Raw genomic sequence first — 12,594 nt, 5'->3', positions numbered from 1 at the left:
GAGAGCAGCAGCCAAAGAAAGATGGTGGAGCCTTTTGGTGTTAGCAAGCCCAGAGTAAACAACATCCGAAAATGTAGACATGAGTACTTGGGAGAGATATGGAGACCTACAGAGGAAAAGGGGGGAAACTTCCCGTAATGTGAAGCCACATTAAGCTGGTTCAAACAAATGAAAGCAAGTAACACCAAAATCTCCAGCACACTGATCTGAGAAATTGCTAAAAAAAAAATTTCCCACAGGGATTTGAGGTATCAGAGTTCCAAGCATCTAGTGGCTGGCTCAAGAAATTTAAACTGCTGTATGAGATCGCCCAGAAAGTCTTGTGTGGTGTATCCAATGAAGTTCCAATAGAAGTTGTGGAAGAGTTCATCAGAAAGTTCCTAGATTTCAACAGAGGCTTCAAAGATGATGACATCTTTCATGCTGATGAATGAGAACTCAGTTTCAAGGCAATGCCTGACAGGACACTCAGGAAGGGTGACAAATTTAAGAGAGGTCACTTTCCAAAGAGCGTTTCATAGTTCTGCTTTGCGCCAGCTCAACCAGACAGAAACTAAAACTTTGGTGATCAATAAATTGGCAAAGCCATGTGCATTCAGGAATCTGAGGCTTGAAGACCTTCCCCTCACTTGGAGGTCAAACAAATATGCATAGATATCTGCCATCCTGTTTGAGGATCGGATATGGTTGTCAACCAAGAAATGAAAAAGAAGAAATGGTCTATTCTACAGACAAGAGACAACTGTCCTGGTGACCCACAAGTGAATCATCTCACACACATGACACACTGCCTCAAAAATCCAACCTCTTGACCCAGTCATCATCAAAACATTTAAAATGCACTGCTGAGCTCAGCTCCAGAAGTGGGTTGTTAGTAAAACACAAACCTGGGGTCCACCTGCAGAAGCAACTTCATCTGCCGCATCAGCTAACACTCCAGATGCTGTCCCCTGGATCTGGTATCCTTGGAATAAAGTTTAACCAGAAATAACACAGAAGTGTTTCAGAAAAGTTGGATTTGCCACAACCCAAGAACATGGTGTTTTGCCTCCATCAGATGGTCTATCTTCCATGGCAGAATTTGAAGGAGTAGATTTTGAAGATTTTGTTGCAATGAGGTGGATGATGAGGTGACAACCTACAATGAACTTGACCCAGATTTTGTTGCAATGGATGATGAGGTGACAACCTACAATGAACTTGACCCAGAAGCAATTTCCCAAGTGATATTGACTGAGGTGCAGACTAACATAAATGTGTATAAAGCAGATGATAAAACAAAAGAAGCAAGTGAGGATAAGGCAGAAATTGCAGACTCCAAATGAAGAGGATGTCAGGAATCTGATAATGCAGTTGGAGTTATTTGCTGTGGAAAAATATCCAGGTCTTCTGAGTGGTGGAGCCATTGTTGAGAGTGCTTTTTCCACTTACATTTGTAATAAGAATAAGAATCAGACCAAGATTGATTCTTTTTTTGAGAAGAATGATTAAACCATGAGAAAAGAGTAAATGTATTGATTTCGTATGCTGTTGTATAGATGATTTTACTGTTTTGATTATGTATGATTTTGTATGATATTCTCTAATAAAAGGTGTATGAGAAAATGAAGTATATATACATGTCAGTACCATCAGCATAGTTCTTTATATTGATCACCTCTATATGTTGACCAGTTTGTTACAAACGAGAAGTGGTCAAGAGGTTCTACTGTATGTGTATTTTAACTATGCCTATTCTTTGCATAGTTCGAGTCCTTCCCACAGTTCCCAGCTTGTGACCCTTTATTAATTCTATAAAGGATGGTTTCTGTATTATTCACTTTGGCAAATCAACCTGACCCCTTTGCCCTGCCCATTGAAAAACTGATTTTAGCTGCAGTGTGTCTGCGTACTAACCAGGCAACATCTATGCAAATCAGACAAAAGCAATCCATCTGCATTAAAATTATAACTCAAAGTAGATCAGACACTTGCATCCTCTGACTGGTACATTCTTTCCCTCAAGGAAGCAGTTAATTAGGCCAATTTATCTTCTCAACATTGCTTGATGAACACTGGTGAAACTAGGAAAAAAAACTGGCCCCGGTGCTGTAGAAATGAGCCTACCTTCCCCTCTATCCCAAATAAAACAAACAAACAAACAAACAAACATTAGATTCTCACCTTATCCAAGAGGGAAGAAAAAGTGTGGCCATGAAAAAGCTGAGGTTCTTGTTTGGGGTTTGGGGAGGAAAGTGGAAAGGGAGGGCACGTATTTCTGCTCCTTGATGTAGATGGGCTATTAAAAAAAAACTCATTATCTTAGAAGATTTGGGAAACTTCTGCCTTCTGGCAGCTCAGAGCGTGCTTCCCAATGCTCTGTGGCCTGTTGTTAAAGTTTGCAGTCTACTCAGGAGCCTTCCCACATGCTCAAATATCTTCCCTTCCTTCTGTGTCCCCTCCCCCCATTCCTTCTCTTATCATCACCTCCTCCTGCCTTAGCTCTAAGCACTTCCTCTCATTTTGGTGGAGTGGGGTGCTGGGGAGGGTGGAGAAGAGGGAGGAATTGTGGGGGCTGCCCTGGTGTCTTCCTAGGCAAGAATCTTCGACTGGGTAATATTCCTTCATGTGCCTTTTTGACTCCATTTAGCTATTGTTAGCAATTGTGAAATTATTTAGTAGATAATAACTTTAACAACTGAAAGACTGGCTCAATGCCTGTGGCTCAAGTGGCTAAGGCCCAGCCACATACACCTAAGGTGGCAGGTTTGAATCCAGCCTGGGCCACCAAACAACAAAGATAGCTGCAACCAAAAAATAGCCAGGTGTTGTGGCGGGTGCCTGTGGTCCCAGCTACTTGGGAGGTGGAGGCAGGAGATTTGCTTGAGCCCAGGAGTTGGAGGTTGCTGTGAGCAGTGATGCCACAGCACTCTACCCAGGGGGACAGCTTGAGGCTCTGTCTAAAAAAAAAAAACAACCAACTGAAGGGCTAATGATATCAGGCCACCTCCAAAATGCCTGCCATTGAAAATGAGCACCTATAGGGAGATTTTGACCCAGGGCACCTGCTCCTCCAAACAGCATGTACAAAGAAAATGCTACAGTGGATCACTTTGAACTTTTTCTAGGTCCCATTGTATTTAATTCCTCTTCTGATTGACTCATTCTTTATTGGTCTGCAATTTTTATAAAAGACTAACATATCTACTTGTTTTTCCTGCTTCTGGTGTGACAAAGATTCTGTTTTTAGGAGGAGGCTGGTCAGGAGTTCAGAAGCAACTTAGCTGGATGGTTCCTGCTTCAGATCCCTCACAAGGTTGCAGTCAAGATGTTGGATGGTGCCGTATCATCTGAAGGCTAGACTGGGACTGGAAAATCTACTTCTGAGATGACTTACTCATAAGCTTTGGTAGGAAGCCTCAGCAATCCATTGGCTGTTGGCAGGAAGGCTCAGTTGATCATTACGTGAACCTTTCCGGTGGGCTGCTTGAGTGTCTTCAAGACAGGGAAGGACCTTCCTTCAAAGGAATTAATCCAAGAAAGAGTAAGAGAGAGCCTCAATGTCTTCTAAACCTAGCCTAGGAAGTCACATTCTGTCATTGCCACAATATCCTATTGGTTACACAAGTCATCCCTGTTTATTAAGAAGAGGAACTACATGGTCATAAATACCATCTTCAAGGCTAGCAGCTATATACTCCCACAAGGGTCGTTTGATAAATGTATTTTGAACTTATGAACTGTGTCTTAATCTTACAATTCTTAATAATTCTCAAAGAGTTATTTTATTTCCAAATGTTTGGGGAAGAATCTCTCATCTTCCCACCCCAACCTTTACCAACATATACAAAATGTATCATATTTCATTTTTCAAATAGGATGTGATAAATAGCAATCTAGGAATGATACTGTCTTAGTTTTTTTGATGCTGCTATAACCAAATACCACTGAGTAATTTATAATGAACAGAAATTTATGGGCTCACGTAATAAAGGCTGAAAAGCCCAAGATTCAGAGGCTAGCATCTGGCCAGGGCCTTCTTGCTATGTCATCCCATGGTGGAGAGGCAAAAAGAGGGTGAGAGAGTGTGAGGGAAGAGAAGAGAGCACCAAACTCGTCCTTTTTATGGCACCTACTCCCACCATAATGAATTCACTCCCATGGTAATGGCTTAAATCCATTGATGAAGACTGTGCTCCTGTGTTCCAAACACCTCCCCTTCATTCTCACCTCCTAATACCACCAGATTAGGGATCAAGTTTCTAATACATGAACTTCAGGGGACACATTCAAACCATAGCAGCTATGGTGTCTACATTTTTGTACACATTTGATTCCCTTATAAGGATGACTAGACAAAATATTTTAAATTAGCAGCTTTTAAGAAGACATGGGTATTGTGGTTGCTATATATAGGTAACTCTACTAATCTTAATATTCAATTCCTTCCATCTGTATATGACTTCCTAGTTTGCAAAGCATCTTTACATATGATCTTATTTGAATTCATAACAGCTCTGAAAAGAAGACAGGGTAGATGTAATTCCAATGTTAGAGAGGAGAACACCTGGCCGATTTTATGGAGTGGCAGAACCAAGAGTAGAACTTTTGGTTTCCAATTCCAGGTATTATAAAAGACTTCAAGAAGGAACTGTGTATAAAGCAGGCTGAGTTGTCCTGCAGAAAGAACAACCCCAATATCTCAAGGGCTTAAAATAACATGGACGTCTCTCCTGCTCAATAAGTCCAACACATGTGGGCTGACTTTCCAAGTCATCTGCCCTCTATACATGAACTTAGTGATCCACCTCTCTTATAGCTGCCCCACAGCCCCTTTGGTTGCACACAGGGAACAGTCTTGCAATGAAAATCAAATGCTTTGACCCACAAAGAACATCCATCTTTCCCCTCATAGCCTATGGGGAAAAACCAGTCACACAGCCTTCCATGACTGCAAGAGGACAGGGAATTATGCCCTTGGTGTGGATGAGCACTGAAACTCTCTACTACGTGTAAGGTGGTGAAGAATAAATTGGATTTATAGAAGAAGGAGGAGGCCCTTTAAAGACACTTATGAAAGCAGTGTGAAGAAACACACAAGAGAACACCTAATCTTTTTGCAAACACAATACTAGCTTCTTTAAAAATAGATGTTTTTCTCTTTTTTTGAAATAGAGTCTCACTCTGTGCCCTGGGTAGAGTGCCAAGGTGTCATAGCTCGTAGCAATCTCAACCTCCCCTTGCCTCAGCCTTCCAAGTATCTGGGACTATAGGCACCTGCCACAACACTGGGCTAGTTTTTCTATTTTTAGTAGAGATGAGGGTCTCACTTTTGCTCAGGCTGGTCTCAAACTCCTGAATTCAGTCAATCCACCCTTCTCGGCCTTCCAGAGTGCTAGGATTACAAGCATATGCCACCATGCTGGCCCTCTTGCAATAGATATTTATTAGTTGATTCTGACAACAGCCTGGTAAGGCACACATTATCTCCCTTTTGTATGGTTTTTGGCCATTGAAGGTCATGAAGGTTATATAACTTGTGCAAGAGTTCACACTAATAAGTGGAGGGAATTCTGATTCCTGTGCTCTTCCCTTTCTCTATCTCTCAATTTCTTTTTTAAAAAAATAAATATCTCTCAATTTCATATAGTGATCTCTTTTCTGTCCTTAAGGGATTTATATTTATAAGGTGGAGGTTACTTGAGAGGAATAAAGCAAGTTTGGCAGTTTTACTGGAAATACTTAATTTCTTAAGCTAAGAAATTGGTGAGCATATAAACGTTTGTGTGTAATTCCTAATACGTCTTATGTCTTAAATATTTCAAAACATTTTTTAAAGGGGGTCCATATAATTTGAGAACCGGAGGCAGATTTTCACCTTCAAAAGAGAAGAATTTTCTATAAATATGAGCAGCCAGAATGCAGGACATACAGTATTATTAGTATTAATGAAGCCCACACCAAGTTCGAGAATAGATAAAATAGTTTTGAATAATTTATTTACATGTTTTAACTTATCTCACCGTTCAACAACCCTATGATTATCCCAATGTTAATACGAGATGAGAAAATTGAAACAAGTACAGATTAAGTCATTTGTCTAAGTCACATAGTTTATTAAGAAAAAAAAAACTGGATTGGAACCAAGCATTCTGGTTTTAGCATATGTACACAGGACCACTACTCCGTCAAATCTCACCAAATCTTACCTCCTCTAAGAGCTGGACGACAAGTCACTTTTGCAGAGGTGGGTGGAAACCTTTTATGCATCTCCTGACAAATGCCTGTTACCTTCTCTACCCATTTACGTCCAGTTAAACAAGAAATTCAAAGTAGTTTTCCCATGACAGTGACAAAGAAAGGGCTGGTGCGGCTGGCAGCAATTTCAAAGAAATGTTTAATGCATGGGCTGATTCCCTTGGCTGGATGAAGAGGGAGCCAGCTATTGGAGACTTCCAGAGTAAGGATGGTGGAGTTGGGAGGGATTTAAGAATTCCCCGAGAGGTAAAGTGAATTAGCCCGCGTGGGGTTTTCTACTGCCTGGATAGAGAAGCTATAAAAACATAGTTGGAGATTACTGCTGTCGCGACTGCTCACCAAATCACAGTTACTCCGAGACTATTTTGTCATGGCCATAGATCTTATTGCTAGTCATACCCTATTCTCCCCCTAACACACACAAAAACACACTCCAATTCAGGATTGCAGGGTAAGGAATTCCCAGGCGGGCACGAGCTGGAGGGAAACAAGCTGAGCGCACTGGGTTGACAGCTGGCCCGACGTGCGCCTGCGCAGCAGCCCACTCCGTGGAGGATCGCCGCTAGGAGGCGCTTTCGCCCGACTCTGTCTCCTCCTCCGCGCTGTGCCCTCCTCTCGCTCGTCATAGCGCTCCCAGAAGGCGGAAGCAGCGGCATCCGCGGCTGGGGCTGGGGCTCCGGGCGTTCCGGAGACACAGCGGCTCTGGTCCTGGAGCCCGGACACTGACGTCTGGACCGCCTCGCCTCAGAGCGCGGTGTCCACGTCTTCCGGCGCCTTGGCTGAGCGGAGCGGTGCGGCTGGGTGGAGCCCTGCGCGCCTTGTCCGGAGGCCCAGCGCACTAGAGCGGTGAGTCCCCTTCGGGCGCCTCTTGCCCGCGGCCGCGGCCTCCCTTCCCTCGGGGGGCGGAGGAGGACTTGCTACAAGTCGGGGACGCCGCCTCCTGCCCCCTCGCTTACTACAGGTCAGGGACGCCTGGCCCTGTCTCTTACCTCCACTCCCTCGGCCACCTCCTCCTCGCTTACTCCACTTCCCGGAGGAAACCCCAACTTCCACAGCCCTGTCTCCCCTCACCCTGCTTTTTCCCCTTCCCAGAAAAGGAAATTGCCTCTTGGATTTTCCCGCGCCACGAAGCTGTTACCTGCTTAAATTGAAAAAATCCCTTTGGTTTCCCAGCAACTCCCTCTGTTACTGTCGTGGGAAAGCTATTTTTGGGTTCCGTATTGAACTCTATAGACGCCCCAGGCAGCAAGTTAAAAAAAAAAAAAAAAAAAGGTTCAGATGACACGAATGTTTCCTCCCCCGCCCCTGCACTCGGTAGTTCTAGTGATTGTTCCAGACGCTGGTTGATAAAGTTGTTCCTAGTATTTGGCTTTAGGGGAACTCCAGCTGAGAGCTGGGACGGTCTTGAATGCGAACAGAAAGCACCTAAAGTATTGGTAGCCTGGTTGTATAGTATTTGTTTCTTTTATTTCTCCCCAAACGTATTACTAAATGTCTTGCTACACAGGTACCAAATAGAAACAAGAAAAACTAATAAAATTATGTGTTGGCCCTGTGAACTGGGCTGCTGGCATTTCGTCCATTCTCCTTTGATTACTAGGGGAGATAGAGGGGCTTTTTTGATTTTGAGGTTGAGGGTCAGGTGAGGAAAGCGTGCTATCTTCTGTGACCCAAGGAAGGAATGTGTTTCAGGCACTGGTCGCCGGTATGATTGGTAGAAGGATCACATTTGAGTTCCATCCTTCATGTGCTATATACACCACAATATTCCTGAATTGTAACATGAGGTGTTTTCTGTCATCAGTTTGGATATGTAGTGCTGATAAAAGTTTTGGCCACTTGGATTTTGAAAGTTGTTCAACTCCTTGCCTCCTGGAGGAGGACAAATAGTGCCTTAGAAGGGGAATGCCTCTTGAATTTTGATTCAAAATTAAGGCGCATCAGTTGAGTGTTTTGCTGTGTCTCCTGGCCATTGCAGGTCTTTGTACTCTAAGAATAAATTTTAAGGGCTCGGCGCCTGTGGCTCAAGTGGCTAAGACGCCAGCCACATACACCTAAGGTGGCGGGTTGGAATCCAGCCCGGACCCGCCAAACAGCAATGACAGCTACAACCAAAAAATAGCCGGACGTTGTGGCGGGCGCCTGTGATCCCAGCTACTTGGGAAGCGGAGGTAGGAGACTCGTTTGAACCCAGGAGTTGGAGGTTGCTGTGAGCTGTGATGCCACGGCACTCTATCCAGGGGGATAGCTTGAGGCTCTGTCTCAAAAAAAAGAATAAATTTTAAGTTTGTAAATAGTTCTTGTTTCAAAAGCTAGTAGCAAATTAAAGGTATTTTCTCAGTATTGCCTTTTACCGGGTTTTACTTTAATTTTGAGTTATGTGTTTAATCATGTATCAATTTCTGTTGACTTAAAATTGCCTCATTCAAGACATAACTTGTTGATTTCTTTAGTTTGACACTGAGCTTAATAGCATCTGTTGATCTTACAGGAAAAAGACTATGCAAATCACCCTACTTCTTGCCCACCAACATTTAACAGTATTCTCTTTGGATTGTAGTGTATATCCAAATACTAATTTGTGGATTTAAACCATGATTATGGAAAGGCTGTTTTTTATATTTACTTATTTTGCAGTTAAAATAAGTTGGCAGTGGTTACATCCCACAATATTAAGGTAATCCTTATCTTACTAGCTTCATAGCTACAAAAAGGGACTTGTGATCGTGACGTTCTTAACATAAAAGTTAATGATTTAGATTTTGTTCTATTAGTTTGTGTAGAAAGCCACATAAATGAGCAGAAAATAAGCCATAGGAAATTTTTATTTTACAAAAATAGTCTTTTCCTTCTCTAAAGACAAAGTTCTGTCTTAAGCCTACTTTTGTAGCAGTTCCTGTGACAGTATGAGGTTAAAAAGAATCCTAACAGCATAATATTCTCTTCATACATGCCAGATCATTCTTTATTCACTTCTATAGCTGACATACAGCACTCTTAGTTCTTGTCTAAGAAGAATTAAAATAGCTATTCATTGTAGTTAAGTTAGGAAGATGATTTTCCTTTGAGTCATTGTGATCCTTAAAAGTAAAGGGAAAAAAATGTTTTAATTTGTCAAAGAAAGAATAAACATAAAAATATTAAATGGCACTCAAAACTACTGTTTTTAGCTTAATTTTCTCTTTGTAGTATGGTTACATGGGACTATATACTGTAGACTTAGAGAATGATGTCTGTAAAAGTTTATTTGGAAGGTACAAAGTTTTGAAAGCATAGAAAGTAATGTGAAACGTGAAGCCTTCTAGTTGTTGTTTTTTTTTTTTTTGAGACAGAGCCTCAAGCTGTCGCCCTGGGTAGAGTACTGTGGTATTGTTCACAGCAACTTCCAACTCCTGGCTTCAAGTGATTGTCCTGCCTCTGCCTCCCAAGTAGCTGGAACTACAGGCATCTGCCACAGTGCCCGGCTATTTTTTGGTTGCAGCCGTCGTTGTTTTTTGGTGGGCCTAGGCTGGATTCGAACCTGCCAGCTCTGGTGTATGTAGCTGGCTCCTTAACCGCTTGAGCCACAGGTGCCAAGCCAGGCCTCTAGATTTTTGAAGAGTGCTCGCTTGTGTCTTATGCCACTTTCCCTCAGTAAAATTCCTTTTAAGGAATTGTAACTGATTAGGTTTCATAGGAACACATAAGCTATAAAAGGTCTCTTCATTTCCAAGGACCTTCAAGTCTTTTGAACTAGATTGGAAGAAGACAATATATAGACTGTCCAGTAAACTGAATTTTTAAACTGGGCATTTGGGCAGAAAAGGTAGACTCAGTAACTTTTGCCTTTCTCTTCTCATGAGCGCTTTGATATATAGTATACTGAACAACCAAATAACTTATATTAATTTCTCAAAAGTGATTTTATTTTAAAAAATGGTTAAAGATTATAGCCGCCCCCATAGCTCAGTGCGTAGGGTGCTGGTCATATACACTGAGGCTGATAGGTTTGAACCCAGCCTGGGCCTGCTAAACAACGACACCACCACCAACAAAATAGCCAGGCGCTGTGGCAGGCACCTGTAGTCCCAAACTTGGGAGGCTGAGGCAAGAGAATTGCTTAAGCTCAAGAGTTGGAAGTTGCTATGATCTGTGATGCCAGGGCACTCTATCCAGAGCGACAGCTTGAGACTCTTTATAAAAAAAAAAAAAAGTTAAAGATTTAAGAGGTAATTACACCTAGTGTTGTTAAGGCTATAGAAACTGGACTGGACTCCATCATAAATTCTCTGCTTGTGGGAGTGGTCCTCAGAATGCCTTTGATACATATTGGAAAACACCGCAGTATCCATCATAAAGCTTAAAAAGTTACATAACTTTTTGATCCAAAAATTCCATGAAATTTACCTAAGGAAAATAATTGGACTCAGAAGTGTACAGGCATACTTCATTCTATACTGCTTTGCTTTGTTGCGCTTCACAGATACTGCTTATTTTATCAATTGAAGCTTTGTGGCAACGCTGTTAAGCAGTTCTATTGGCCACATTTTTTAAACAGGAAGCATATGTTTTATGTCCTTGTGTCACATTTTGGTAATTCTTACCATATATAAAACTTTTTCATTATTATTACATCTGTTATGGTGATCTGTGATTAGTGATCTCTGATGTTACTATTGTAATGGTTTAGGGTTGTGTGAACCACGTCCCTACAGAATGGTGAACTTAATTGATAAATGAGCAAGTTCCAGCTACTTCACCAACCAGAGGCTTCCCCACCTCTCCCCTCTCCCATGTCTCCTTACCTGAGACATAACAATATTGAAATTAGACCAGTTAATAACCCTACAATGGCCTGTACATGTTCAAGTGAAAGGACAGGCAGCATATCTCTTTAAATCAAAAGCTAGAAATGATTAAGCTTCATGAGAAAGGCATGTCAAAACTGAGATAGACTAAGCCTAGGCCTTTCGTGCCAGTTAACCAAGTTGTAAATGCAAAGGAAAAGTTCTTAAAGGAAATTAAAAGTGCTGCCTCAGTGAAAACCAAATGATAAGAAAACAAAACAGTGTTATTGCTTATATGGAGAAAGTTTTAGTGGTCTGGGTAGATGAAGCCAGCCACAATGTTCCCTTAAACCATAGCCTAATCCAGAGCAGAACTCTCAGAACTCAGAACTCTCTGGAGTTCTCTGAAACTTGAGAAAGATGAGGAAGTTGTAGAAGAAAAATTTTAAGTTGGCAGACATCAACTCATGAGGTTTAAGGAAAAAAACTGTCTCCATACTGTTAAAGTACAAGGTGAAGCAGCAGGTGCTCATATAGAAGCTGCAGCAACTTATGGAGAAGATCTAGTTATGAGAGTTGATTAGGTGACTACACCAAACAACATTTTCAAAGTAGACAAAACTGCAAGAACTTGCCATCTAGGACTTTAACTGCCCAACTCTCATTAGGGTCAGATGCAGTGGGTAGCCCTAAATTGCAGCTGCTGTGTATTTACCATCCTGAAAATCCTAAAGCCCTAAAGAGCTATGCTACATCTACTCTACCTGTGCTCTGTGAATGGGAACAACTAAACCTGCATGATACCTCATCTGTTTACAGCTTGGTTTATTGTACATTTAAAGCCCACTGTTGAGACCTATTGCTCAGAAAAAAGATTCCTTTCAAAATATTACTGCTTGTTGACAATGCACCTGGTCATCCAAGAGCTCTGATGGAGATGTACAAAGAGATGAATGTTGTTTTCATGTCTGCCAACAGGCCATGCATTCTCTAGTCATGGATCGAGGAATGATTTCTCTTCTCAAATCTTCTTATTTAGGAAAAACATTTTGTAAGGGTATAGTTGCCATAGATCATGATTCCCCGATGGATCTGGGAAAAGTAAATTGAAAACCTTCTGGAAAGGAGTCACCATTCTGAGGAACCAATCATGAAGAATGTACATGATTCATGGGGAGGTCAGGAGTTTGGAACAAGTTGATTCTAACCCTTGCGGATGACTTTGAGAGGTTTAAGGCTTCAGTGGATGAAGTCACTGCAGATGTGACTGAAATAGCAAGAGAACTAGAATTAGAAGTGGAGCCTGAAGATGTGACTGAATTGCTGCAGTCTCATGATAAAATTTGAACAAATAAGGAGTTGCTTCTTATGGCAACCTCAAACTCTTGGGCTTAAGTGATTCTCTTACCTCAGCCTCCCCTAGTAGCTGGGACTACAGGTGTCCGCCACAATGCTTGGATTTTTTTTGTTGTTGTTATTGTTGTCGTCATTTAGCAGGCCCTGGCCAGCCCTGGTACATGTGGCCAACGCCCTAACCAGTGCACTACGGGTACCAGGCCAGAATGTCGTTTCTTTTTTTTTTTTTTTTTTT

At 41.9% G+C, this 12,594-nt stretch overlaps 1 protein-coding gene across 1 annotated transcript in view; it reads left to right on the top strand.

Moving 5' to 3' along the window:
- The first annotated feature begins 6,916 nt into the window (after positions 1 to 6,916).
- Positions 6,917 to 12,594, top strand: part of TRAF6 (TNF receptor associated factor 6) — a 22,834-nt gene continuing 17,156 nt past the window's right edge. Inside the window, exon 1 of the mRNA XM_003781236.3 lies at positions 6,917 to 7,083. The gene's annotated coding sequence lies outside the window, so the exon portion shown is untranslated. The remainder of the gene's footprint in view (positions 7,084 to 12,594) is intronic.

This window comes from Otolemur garnettii, unplaced genomic scaffold (genome assembly GCF_000181295.1).
Source record: "Otolemur garnettii isolate 467f Iridium unplaced genomic scaffold, OtoGar3 scaffold00001, whole genome shotgun sequence".
Taxonomy (NCBI): domain Eukaryota; kingdom Metazoa; phylum Chordata; class Mammalia; order Primates; family Galagidae; genus Otolemur; species Otolemur garnettii.
The sequence above is the reverse complement of the archived record's forward strand: the minus strand, read 5'-3'. Positions and strand labels throughout refer to the sequence as shown.